Here is an 11,083-nt window from a genome sequence, read left to right on the forward strand (position 1 = left end):
GGGTAGCTAGCTTTTCCAGGTTGGGTACAACGTTTGGCTCTTAAAAGCAAGACAAAGAATTTACAAACAGAATGTTCTGTGATTCGGCGCCCTTGGGATTAAGCCCTGAGATTTCAGAGCATTCTCAAGAACATCTGTCCCAGATGTTCTGGAGGGAGATTTGTGGGTTGAGAGTAAGCTGTTTAATTTCTGCGTGTGCTGTGGGCACCAGCACATTGCCCACTCTGATTTTTATTCTGGCGCCCTGAAAGATAGCCCGTCTATCCAGTGGGGCTTTCAGTACTTAACAACAAGCAGCCTGGCGCAGGCACGTGCCATCAGCAGAACGGATGCTGATGCAAACAACCTGTAAGACTGCTCGGGGCGCAGGCTGCGGGGCATCAGCTCTGTCCAAGGAGCACGCACACCTCACAAGCGCAGCACAACACCTGCTCACGGCCCTAATCTGCCCCGACCGCCTCTTCTCCTGCAGAAGCTGCTTCTAAAGCCGCAAGGGCTTCGGCCACGGCCGCATCCTCAACCTCCATGTCCCACTGCTGTCTCCGGTGAAGCCATGCATCCTCCCAGCCAGTTCTCGAATCAACCACGGGCATGGCCTGAGCAGCATCCTCTTCTTTAAAGTAGACACTGAGGACCTCTGTCGCCACGGCCTCGTTTAACGAACCCCAGCTTCTCTTCAAGGGGAAGGGCATGTTCAAACCATGCTCCCCCACCTTAGGGTGAATTCCCGCCAGGGCCTCCTCCTCAGTCTGGCTCTTGGAAAGACCATCCTTTTCTTCCTGATCAGCTTTGTCTACAGCTGAGCCCCGAAGGGGAGGGTAATCTGGGGCTGGTATGTGGCGGTCACGGTCTTGTACTTGCAAGGCAGGACCTTCTGGGCTGGAAGCAGCTGGGAAACCCCCATTTTGGACGACCTGGGTCTCTTGTGAGGCCAGCAGCACACTGTCCTGTTTTATGGGGTCCCCTCCTTCCGGGAAGGGTTGAGTGGAGGGGGGTGCTGTTCGCGATCAGGAGCCCCTATCACCACAGTGGGGCACATGATCCCCAGTGGGCTGCGGGGTGGCCACGGGGCCAATGCCGTTGATGGCACTGCCAGCCCTGTCCTCATAGTGTTCCCCGGCTGTGTCCCCCTGAGGGGGCGGTCCTGGAGGAGATCAGTGGGGCTCCTGCCCACCACAGGCTCTGCCTCTGCTGGCCGTCCTCTTTAGGCCCTTGCTCTGCAGCTCGCTTTTATGCACCAGGACTTGGCCACTCTGTTTGCCTTTCAATTTACCGTCACCTTCATCCACCTTGCAGCTGTTCACGCCCTTGACCTAGCCAGGGGAGGGCACTTGAACTGGATCAAAGAGATACCTTTGTATCATTTTACAGCACCTGCACCCCATCTGGATTATTTTTTGTTACCATTTGTTGTGGAGATTGTCCATCAGGTTTCTCTCGAAGTTTACCTTCTCTTCCTGGGGTGGGACAGAGGCGGCGGCGGTGGGACGCTGCACCGAGAAACACCAGTGGCTCCTACAGTTGACTACTCTAAACCAAAATCTTACCTAATCCACTTTCCAGTATCCGAAGTCTACCAGAGAGGAGTGAAGCTACCAGACTGGTTGGCTGATACAACTTGCACACCGGGAGTTGTCGAGCAAGCTAGGTGATGGGATGGCCTGGGACTCGTTACACATGTAGTAACAATTCAGAAATCCCAAGAGTTGTGATCTAAGGCCCAGCCATCATGTGCAGACCCAGAGGACATGAAGAATGCCTAGTATCTTTACCAAGGCATGCCTTTGTATTATGTGGCTAAAAAAAAAAAAAATGGATGCGGTGAATAATAATTTTTGAAGCTATTTAATTTTTTTAAATGCAGAATGTGGGGGTGCCCAGGTGGCTCAGTCGGTTATGAATCTGCCTTTGGGGGCGCCTGGGTGGCTCAGTCGTTAAGCATCTGCCTTTGGCTCAGGTCATGATCCCAGGGTCCTGAGATCGAGCCCCACATTGGGCTCCCTGCTCTGCGGGAAGCCTGCTTCTCCCTCTCCAGCTCCCCCTGCTTGTGTTCCCTCTCTCGCTGTGTCTCTCTCTGTCAAATAAATAAATAAAATCTTTAAAAAAAAGGGGGGGGGCGCCTGGGTGGCTCAGTCGTTGTGCGTCTGCCTTCGGCTCAGGCCCTGATCTCATGGTCCTGGGATTAAGCCCCACGTCGGGCTCCTTGCTTGGCAGAAAGCCTGCTTCTCTCCCTCTCCCACTCCTCCTGCTTGTGTTCCCTTTCTCGCTGTGTCTCTGTCAAATAAATAAATAAAAATCTTTGAAAATAAATAAATAAAAATTAAAAAAAAAAAGAATCTGCCTTCGGCTTAGGTCCTGTTCCCAGGGTCCTGGGATCAAGCACCCCATTGGGCTCCCTGCTTAGTGGGGGAGTCTACTTCTCCCTCTCCCTCTGCCTCTGCCTCTGCCCCTGCTTGTGTACTCTCTCTCACTCACTCCCTCAAATAAATAAATAAAAATAAATAAATGCAGAATTTGACACAATAAGACAACATGCTAAGAAGAAAAACAAATGGAGCCATCTCACTCAAAAACTAGGGTTTAACTGCAGCTCATGTCTATAGGGAAGAAGGGAAGAAATACATCTGGTTTCCCATAACTCTAACCAAAGGTGGCAACTATTAATTCCATGTGAACTGAACATTGACTAATGCCTAAAGGATAACCTATGTTAGAGAAGGAGCTTGTACTAAACCAACCATTACTATTTCATTATAATACACATATTCCTATTGAGATACTTTCCTCACAACTTATACTAAGTACTCTGATGCAAGTCTGTCCGCCTACTTCTTTTCACTGGTTGTGTTCCATTACCTTACTTTCTGCCCCATGTCTGAAGCAGTCCTTAGGCCCTTCTAATCTGATACTCTCTATGGGGTCTGCCTTGCCCCGACGGCAACACCTCTCTACCAAAACCAATATCTTACTTTCAAATTAAAGTTCTTGGGGTGCCTGGGTGGCTCAGGCAGTTAAGCATCTGCCTTCGGCTCAGGTCATGATCCCAGAGTCTTGGGATTGAGCCCCGCATCGGGCTCCCTGCTCAGTGGGAAGCCTGCTTCTCCCTCTTCTCCCTGATCATGCTCTCTCTTGCCATCTCTGTCTCTTGTCTCTCTCTCAAATAAATAAATAAAATCGTTAAAAAAAATTAAAGTTCTTGGGGCACCTGGGTGGCTCAGTTGTTAATTGTCTGACTTCAGCTCGGGTCATGATCCCCGGGTCCTGGGATCAAGTCCCGCATCGGGCTCCCTGCTCAGCAGGAGGCCTGCTTCTCCCTCTCCCACTCCCCTGCTTATGTTCCCTCTCTCGCTGTGTCTCTCTCTGTCAAATAAATAAATAAAATCTTTTTTTTAAGAAAACTAAAGCTCCTTTTTTACCCCCAGCTTTAGTTATTTTAAAATATTTTTGGAGTAATTTTAGATTTACATGAAATTTACAAAGATAGTGCAGAAAGTTCCCATATATTTCTTCCCCATGTTCCCCAATGCCAACCATGTTATATAACCATGGTATATTTGTCAAAAACAAGAGGGGCACCTGGGTGGTTCAGTTGGTAAAGCATGGGACTCTTGATTTCGGCTGGGGTTATGATCTCAGGGTATTGAGATCAAACCCTGCATTGGGCTCCACGCTGGGTGTGGAGCCTGTGTGGGATTCTCCCTCTCCCTCTCCCTCTCCCTCTGCCCCACCCCACCACTTGCTTGTTCTCTCTCTCTCTCAAAAAAAAATAAAAATTAAAAAACCAAGAAACCAACATCGATATATTACTATTGACTAAACTCCAGGCTAAGATTTCACCAGTTTTTCCACTAGTGTTTTTTTAAGATTTTATTTATTTATTTGACAGACAGAGACATAGCTAGAGAGGGAACACAAGCAGGGAGAGTGGGAGAGGGAGAAGCAGGCTTCCTGCAGAGCAGGGAGCCCGATGCGGGGCTCGATCCCAGAACCCTGGGATCATGACCTGAGCCGAAGGCAGACGCTTAACGACTGAGCCACCCAGGTGCCCCTCCACTAGTGTTTTTTTGGTTTTTTGTTTTTAATGTTCCAGGATCCAAACCAGGATATTGCATTGCATTTAGCAGGCCTTCCTTTTAATCTTCAATAGACAACCTATCAGGGGAAACCTATCTCTTGGTCAGGACACCCTTTGAGTCTCACTTTTTACCAAACCATAAAGGCATCAAACTGGAAAGTCCGCCTAATTAGTATGTTTGCTGGTTTCAGAGAATATAGTCATTCCACTGGTTCTTCTTCCTCTCCACTCCTGAGACCCTGCCTCAGCAAATTTCTCCAACATTTAATGTGGCTTCTTCCATCAAAGAGTGTTTTCTTTAAAACATACAATTTTCACACCCATACCTAGGAGAAATTAGAAACAACGAGTAGTTTCCAAGAAGCATTCAAATGATGCTCTACCTCTATAGCCTTCTCTAAAGAAAACCACTGTCCTCTTTAGTTCTTCTCAAAACTCATCTCCTGGTCAAGTTCTTCTATCTTTTTCCCTGGTATCTCTTCCCCACTACAGGTGCACTCTCCACTTACTTATCCACCCTATTCGTCTTAAAAGGACAAATAGAAGAGATTTATGCCTCTTGGGGCAGGGGTGGGGTGTCAGTGAACACACATGATGCTATGTGGAAATAAAGCAGAATGAAGCAGGAGTTTATGATGTTCCTCTGTGTGCTGCTATGGATTATAATCATGCCAGTGCTTTACCAGGTCACATTATCCAGGCAAGTTCTAGAGCAGGGAAATAAGTAAGCATCAACTGTAGGGATGTATTTGGCCAAAATCTATCAGATATGGCCTCACCCTTTTAAAGGCCAAATGTCTGCCTCAACATCATTTCTGCCATCACAGAACGTGCGCAGGATGTAATCATGTATGTTACCATCATATATAATCAGTATCAAAGTGTCAGTAATATGAGCAAAGAATATCACTTAGATTTATTTTTAATATCTGAACATTTATTTTCAAATATATGTAAGCATTATAGATGTCAGTTGGACTGAAAAATCTCACTGTGTTCTTTATATGTTGAAATCTTCCAGTCATTTGACATATAAATACATATTTATTATAGCAGGAGTAAAATGATATGACTCTTAATGATGATTATGAAAGCTTTTAATTTTATGTACAAACGTAATTATTAGGAACTTACAGTTAAATTGGGAAATAAAGTCAATACAAATATTAAGAAAACATGCAGTAGGGTGCCTGGCTGTAGACTTTTTTTTTAAGATTTATTTATTTATTTTAGAGAGGGGGAGAGAGAGAGCGAACAGGGGGAAGGGCAGAGGGAGAGAGAGAATTCTGAAGTAGTCTCCCCACTGAGCATGCAGCCAGGTGCTGCAGGGCTCTGTCCCAGGACCCTGAGATCAGTCAGATGCTTAACTGACTGAGCCACCCAGGAGCCCCAAGCATGCAACTGTTGATCTCAGAGTTGTTAGTTTGGGCCCCACATTGGGTGTGGAGTCTACTTTTAAAAAAATGCCATGACCAAATACATTTAAGAGCAAAAGTTTCTTATTTAAATGTAAGATAAAAATAAAAATTACATAGAATTCTAACCTTTGTAAAATGTTTTGTATTAATATCCAAAACAATAAACAAAATAGCCTTTAAGAACTGTATTTAATTTTTAATTATTAATTACAATAAGGCTATGTGTGTTTTAAGAAAAAGTCTTATTTGAAAATCTTTCCAGGGTGCCTGGGTAGCTCAGTCAGTTAAGCGTCTGACTTTTCATTCAGGTCATGATCTCTGGGTCTTGAGATAGAGCCCTGCATGGGGCTCAGTGCTGGGTGTGGAGTCCGCTTCAGATTCTCTCTCTCCCTCTCCCTTTGCCCCTTCTCCCCACTGCTCATGCTCTCAAAATAAATAAATAATAAATAAAAATAAAAATGAAAATCTTTCCATAGTTTATGAGGATGAAATAAAACCTAAATGTCAACTTTTCCATCTTAAAATTTCTTCTCTTTTTACCTTTTTTTTTAATTAACATATAATGTATTATTTGTTTCAGGGGTACAGGTCTGTAATTCATCAGGCTTACACAATTCACAACGCTCACCATAGCATATACCCTCCCCAGTGTCCATCACCCAGCCTCCCATCCCTCCCACCCCCCACCACTCCAGCAACCCTCAGTTTATTTCCTGAGATTAAGATTTCTTATGGTTTGTCTCCCTCTCTGGTTTCGTCTTGTTTCATTTTTCCCTCCCTTCCCCTATGATCCTCTGTCTTGTTTCTCAAATTCCACATATAAGTGAGATCATATGATAATTGTCTCTCTCTGGTTGACTTATTTCGCTTAGCATAATACCCTCTAGTTCCATCCACATAGTTGCAAATGGCAAGATTTCAATTTTCTGATGGCTGCATAATATTCCTGTGTGTGTGTGTGTGTGTGTGTGTGTGTGTACACACCACATCTTTATCCATTATCCATTGATGGACATCTAGGCTCTTTCCAATGTTTGGCTATTGTGGACATTGCCGCTATAAACACTGGGGTGCAGGTGCCCCTTTGGATCATTATATTTGTATCTTTAGGGTAAATACCCAATAGTGCAATTGCTGGGTCATAGGGTAGCTCTATTTTCAACTTTTGAGGAACCTCCATACTGTTCTCCAGAGTGGTTGCACCAGCTTGCACTCCCACCAACAGTGTAGGAGGGTTCCCCTTTCTCCGCATCCTTGCCAACATTTGTTGTTTCCTGACTTGTTAATTTTAGCCATTCTGACTGGTGTGCAGGGGTATTTCATTGAGGTTTTGATTTGGATTTCCCTCATGCCGAGTGATGTTGAGCACTTTTTCATGTGTCTGTTGGCCATTTGGATGTCTTCTTTGGAAAAATGTCTGTTCATGTCTTCTGCCCATTTCTTGACTGGATTATTTGTTCTTTGGGTGTTGAGTTTGATAAGTTCTTTATGGATTTTGGATACTAGCCTTTTATCTGATATGTCATTTGCAAATATCTTCTCCCATTCTGTTGGTTGTCTTTTGGTTTTGTTGACTGTTTCCTTTGCTGTGCCAAAGCTTTTTTATCTTGACAAAGTCCCAACAGTTCATTTTTGTCCTTGCTTCCCTTGCCTTTCGCGATGTTTCTAGGAAGAAGTTGCTGCGGCTGAGGTCGAAGAGGTTGCTGCCTGTGTTCTCCTCAAGGATTTTGATGGATTCCTGTCTCACATTTAGGTCTTTCATCCATTTTGAGTCTATTTTTGTGTGTGGTGTAAGGAAATGGTCCAGTTTCATTCTTCTGCATGTGGCTGTCCAATTTTCCCAACACCATTTGTTGAAGAGACTGTCTTTTTTCCATTGGACATTCTTTCCCACTTTGTTGAAGATTAGTTGACCATAGAGTTGAGGGTCCATTTCTGGGCCCACCTTAAAATTTCATAAGAAAGAAAAACTCCAAAACCATGTACATCTATGATAAATCATGCTCCATGTAATTATAATAATAAAGATTGTAATGACTAAGAGGAAGAAAGTCTTAGAGACAAGTGAGATAGCCAAAGCTCGTTTGAGTCTCACCAAACAAACTTTAAAACAGACTTTACAGAAATGTTTTAAAGAACTTCCTTATTATTTTAGGTGTATGGAGTTAAAAAACCTAAAAATTTGTTGAAGTGATGCTTATAGACTGCCAACCACTCTCAGTAGTCGAAATTGAAGGAGTTTTGAGAGTTGCTCAAGCTATGACTCCCAACTACAAAATTCCTTCTAGAAATTAAATGATGGGAAAATGTTTATGGGAATTATATTCTACTGTGCACAAAATTATTAGTGATACTAGAAGATGTGCTAATTTTTTATTTTGTGCATTGTACACGTGGACATGCAGAAACACCCAGAAATTTTTTTTTTACTTTAGAAATCACAATGGATTAATACTTTTGTTTTACTTGCTTACAGTATCAGTTAGCTATTGCTATATAAAAACAGCTATCCAGGGATGCCTGGGTGGCTCAGTCGGTTAAGCATCTACCTTCAGCTCGGGTCATGATCCCAGGGTCCTGGGATCCAGCCCCGCATCGGGCTCCCTGATCAGCAGGAAGCCTGCTTCTCCCTCTGCCTGCTGCTCCCCCTGCTTGTGTGCTCGCTCTCTCTCTGACAAATAAATAAAATATTTATAAATAAATAAATAAAAATGGCTATCCAAAAACTTAATGGCTTAATTAACAACCATTTATTTGGCTCACAATTCTTCAGGTTGGCAATTTAGTCTGGTTTCAGCTGGGCTTCTTAATGTGTCTATGGGCAGCTGTGTGTCAGCTAGGTAAATTTGCTTCTGGGGGTTGACTGGATGTATACATGCAATTAATACTAAGATATAGGTGAAAATTCATAGATAAGTTTAAAATTTTGAGTCAATTGCATTGCTCCATTGTCACATTTCTAGATCCATAGTTAAAAGGCAAATTTTTCACAAATTATTTTATAAAACAGCAAGGGCTCATTTCTGTTCCTGCTAAGATGTAGAAACACATTCCATTCTGTCTTCCTCACTGCATGCTGCTGTAAAACCTGGATAGAATGCGTGGAGCAGCTATTTGAGGATTCTATAAACTAAGTGGTAGCAGACATCTTGGAAAAGAGGACAAAAAGTCAAAGTAGCAACAAATTGGCGCCCCTAAGGCACCCATGGTGGCAGGGCAGCAGCACCAACAGCATCAGCAGCAGGCACCTACAGGGCCTAAAACTCTGAAGGAGGGAACCTTCCTTTTCAGGAAAATGTAGGACCAAGAGGGTAGAGCACACCACCATTGCTTTTTTTTCTCTTGCCTTCCAAACATGAGCACAGTTACAAGAAGTACATGGCAGAACAGGGAACTAAAGTCTCAGCTTTCTAGCCAAAGGACTGAATAGGGAAGCCTCAGGAATCTGAAAGTACCAGAGAGATGGCCAAGAGAGAAGAGCTCAGGAAAATGGCTCTGTAAAGTAGTTCATGAACTCCTTATAGAACTGTACACCAAAAAAAGTCAATTCTACTGTATGTTAGATTGAGAAATAGAATAAAAATAAGATACATACAATTTAAAATAAAAATTAACCAAAAGAAAAAACACCCACCAAGGGCATACAAGTTATCAGAAATAAAAACATAAATGAGGGCAACAATCTTAAAACTGCATCTGAAAATATGATCTCAAGGTCATGAAATCAAACCTTGTGTGGGCCTCTGTGCTCAGTGAGAAGTCTGCTTAGGACTCTCTCTCCCTCTCCCTCTGCCCCTCCCTACCCCTGCTCTCTCTAAATATAAATAAATAAATCTTTAAAAAATATTTGAACTAAATTAAAATGAAGGCACAATTATCAAACCTTGTGGGATGCAGTCAAAACAGTGGTTAGAGGGAAAATTACAGCATTGAATGCATATATTAGAAAAGAAGAAAGATTTAAAGTGAATAACCTAAACTTCCACTTTAAGAAACTAGAAAAAGAAAAGCAAATTAGGTCCAAAGTAAGCAGAAGACAAGAAATAATAAGAATTAGAGCAGAAAGGTGCCTGGGTGGCTCAGTCGTTAAGCATCTGCCTTCGGCTCAGGTCATGATCCCAGGGTCCTGGGATCGAGCCCCGCATCAGGCTCCCTGCTCCGCAGGAAGCCTGCTTCTCCCCCTCCCACTCTCCCTGCTTGTGTTCCCTCTCTCGCTGTGTCTCTCTCTGTCAAATAAATAAATAAAATCTTAAAAAAAAAAAGAATTAGAGCAGATATATGGTGGGGCGCCTGGGTGGCTCAGTTGGTTAGGCGACTGCCTTCGGCTCGGGTCATGATCCTGGAGTCCCGGGATCGAGTCCTGCATTGGGCTCCCTGCTCAGTGGGGAGTCTGCTTCTCCCTCTGACCCTCTTCCCTCTCGTGCTCTCTCATTCTCTCTCTCTCAAATAAATAAAATCTTTAAAAATAAATAAATAAATAAATGAAACCAGACTGGTAGGTCAACATTTAAAAAAAAAAAAAAAAGAGCAGAAATTTGGATTTTAAAAAACAAATGAGCAAAGGGAAAAAGAGAGACAAAGCAAGAAACAGACTTTTAATTATAAGAAAAGAACAAACTGATGGTTACCAGAGGGGAGGTGGGTTGGGGGATGGGTGAAATAGGTTGTGGGGATTAAGGAGTGCACTTGTGATGAGCACTTGTACGGAAGTGTTGAATCACTCTATTGTACACCTGAAACTAATATAACACTGTATGTTAACTAACTGGAATTAAAATGAAAACTTAAAAAGAATTAGAACAGAAATCAATGAAATTGAAAAAAGGAAATCAATAGAGAAAATCACTGAAACCAAAAGCTTGTTCTCTGAAAAGATCAATGAAAGTGATAGCCTCTAGGCAGGCTAAGGAAAAAATGAAAAAAGACAAATTACTAATACAGGCATACCTTGCTTGATTATGCTTTGCTTCACTGTACTTCACAGATATTGTTTTTTACACATTGAAGGTCTGTGGCAACACTGCGTTGAGCAAGTCTATTAGTGCCATTTTTTTTAAAGATTTTATTTATTTATTCATGAGAGACAGAGGGAGAGACAGAGGGAGAGAGAGAGAGAGAGAAGCAGAGGGAGAAGCAGGCTCCCAAGGAGCAGGGAGCCCGATGCAGGACTTGATCCCAGGACCCTGGGATCATGACCTGAGCCGAAGGCAGACGCTTAACCATCTGAGCCACCCAGGCACCCAATTGGTGCCATTTTTGTAATAGCATTTGCTCACTTTGTGTCTCTGTGTCACATTTTAGAAATTCTCACAATATTTCAAACCTTTTCATTATTATTTTATTTGTTATAATGATCTATGATCAGTGATTATGACTTTACTGAATTTTCAGATGAGGGTTAGCATTTTTTTAGCAATCAAGTATTTTTAAATTAAGGTATAGATATTGTTTTTTCAGACATAATGCTACTGCATACTTACTAGACTACAGTATAGTGTAAATGTAACTTTTATATGCACTGGGAAACCAAAAAATTCACTTGACTCACTTTATTGAAATATTTGCTTTATTGTGGTGGTCTGGAACTGAA

The 11,083-nt window shown here is 42.7% G+C and overlaps 1 pseudogene; it reads right to left on the minus strand.

Annotated features, from left to right (window-relative positions):
• Nucleotides 1-440: 440 nt before the first annotated feature.
• LOC112809356 (PDCD10 and GCKIII kinases-associated protein 1 pseudogene) lies at nucleotides 441-1,443 on the minus strand (annotated as a pseudogene).
• Nucleotides 1,444-11,083: the final 9,640 nt, after the last annotated feature.

Source organism: Callorhinus ursinus, unplaced genomic scaffold (assembly GCF_003265705.2).
Source record: "Callorhinus ursinus isolate GAN/ISIS: 27379988/994484 unplaced genomic scaffold, GSC_fseal_2.0 scaffold33, whole genome shotgun sequence".
Classification (NCBI taxonomy): domain Eukaryota; kingdom Metazoa; phylum Chordata; class Mammalia; order Carnivora; family Otariidae; genus Callorhinus; species Callorhinus ursinus.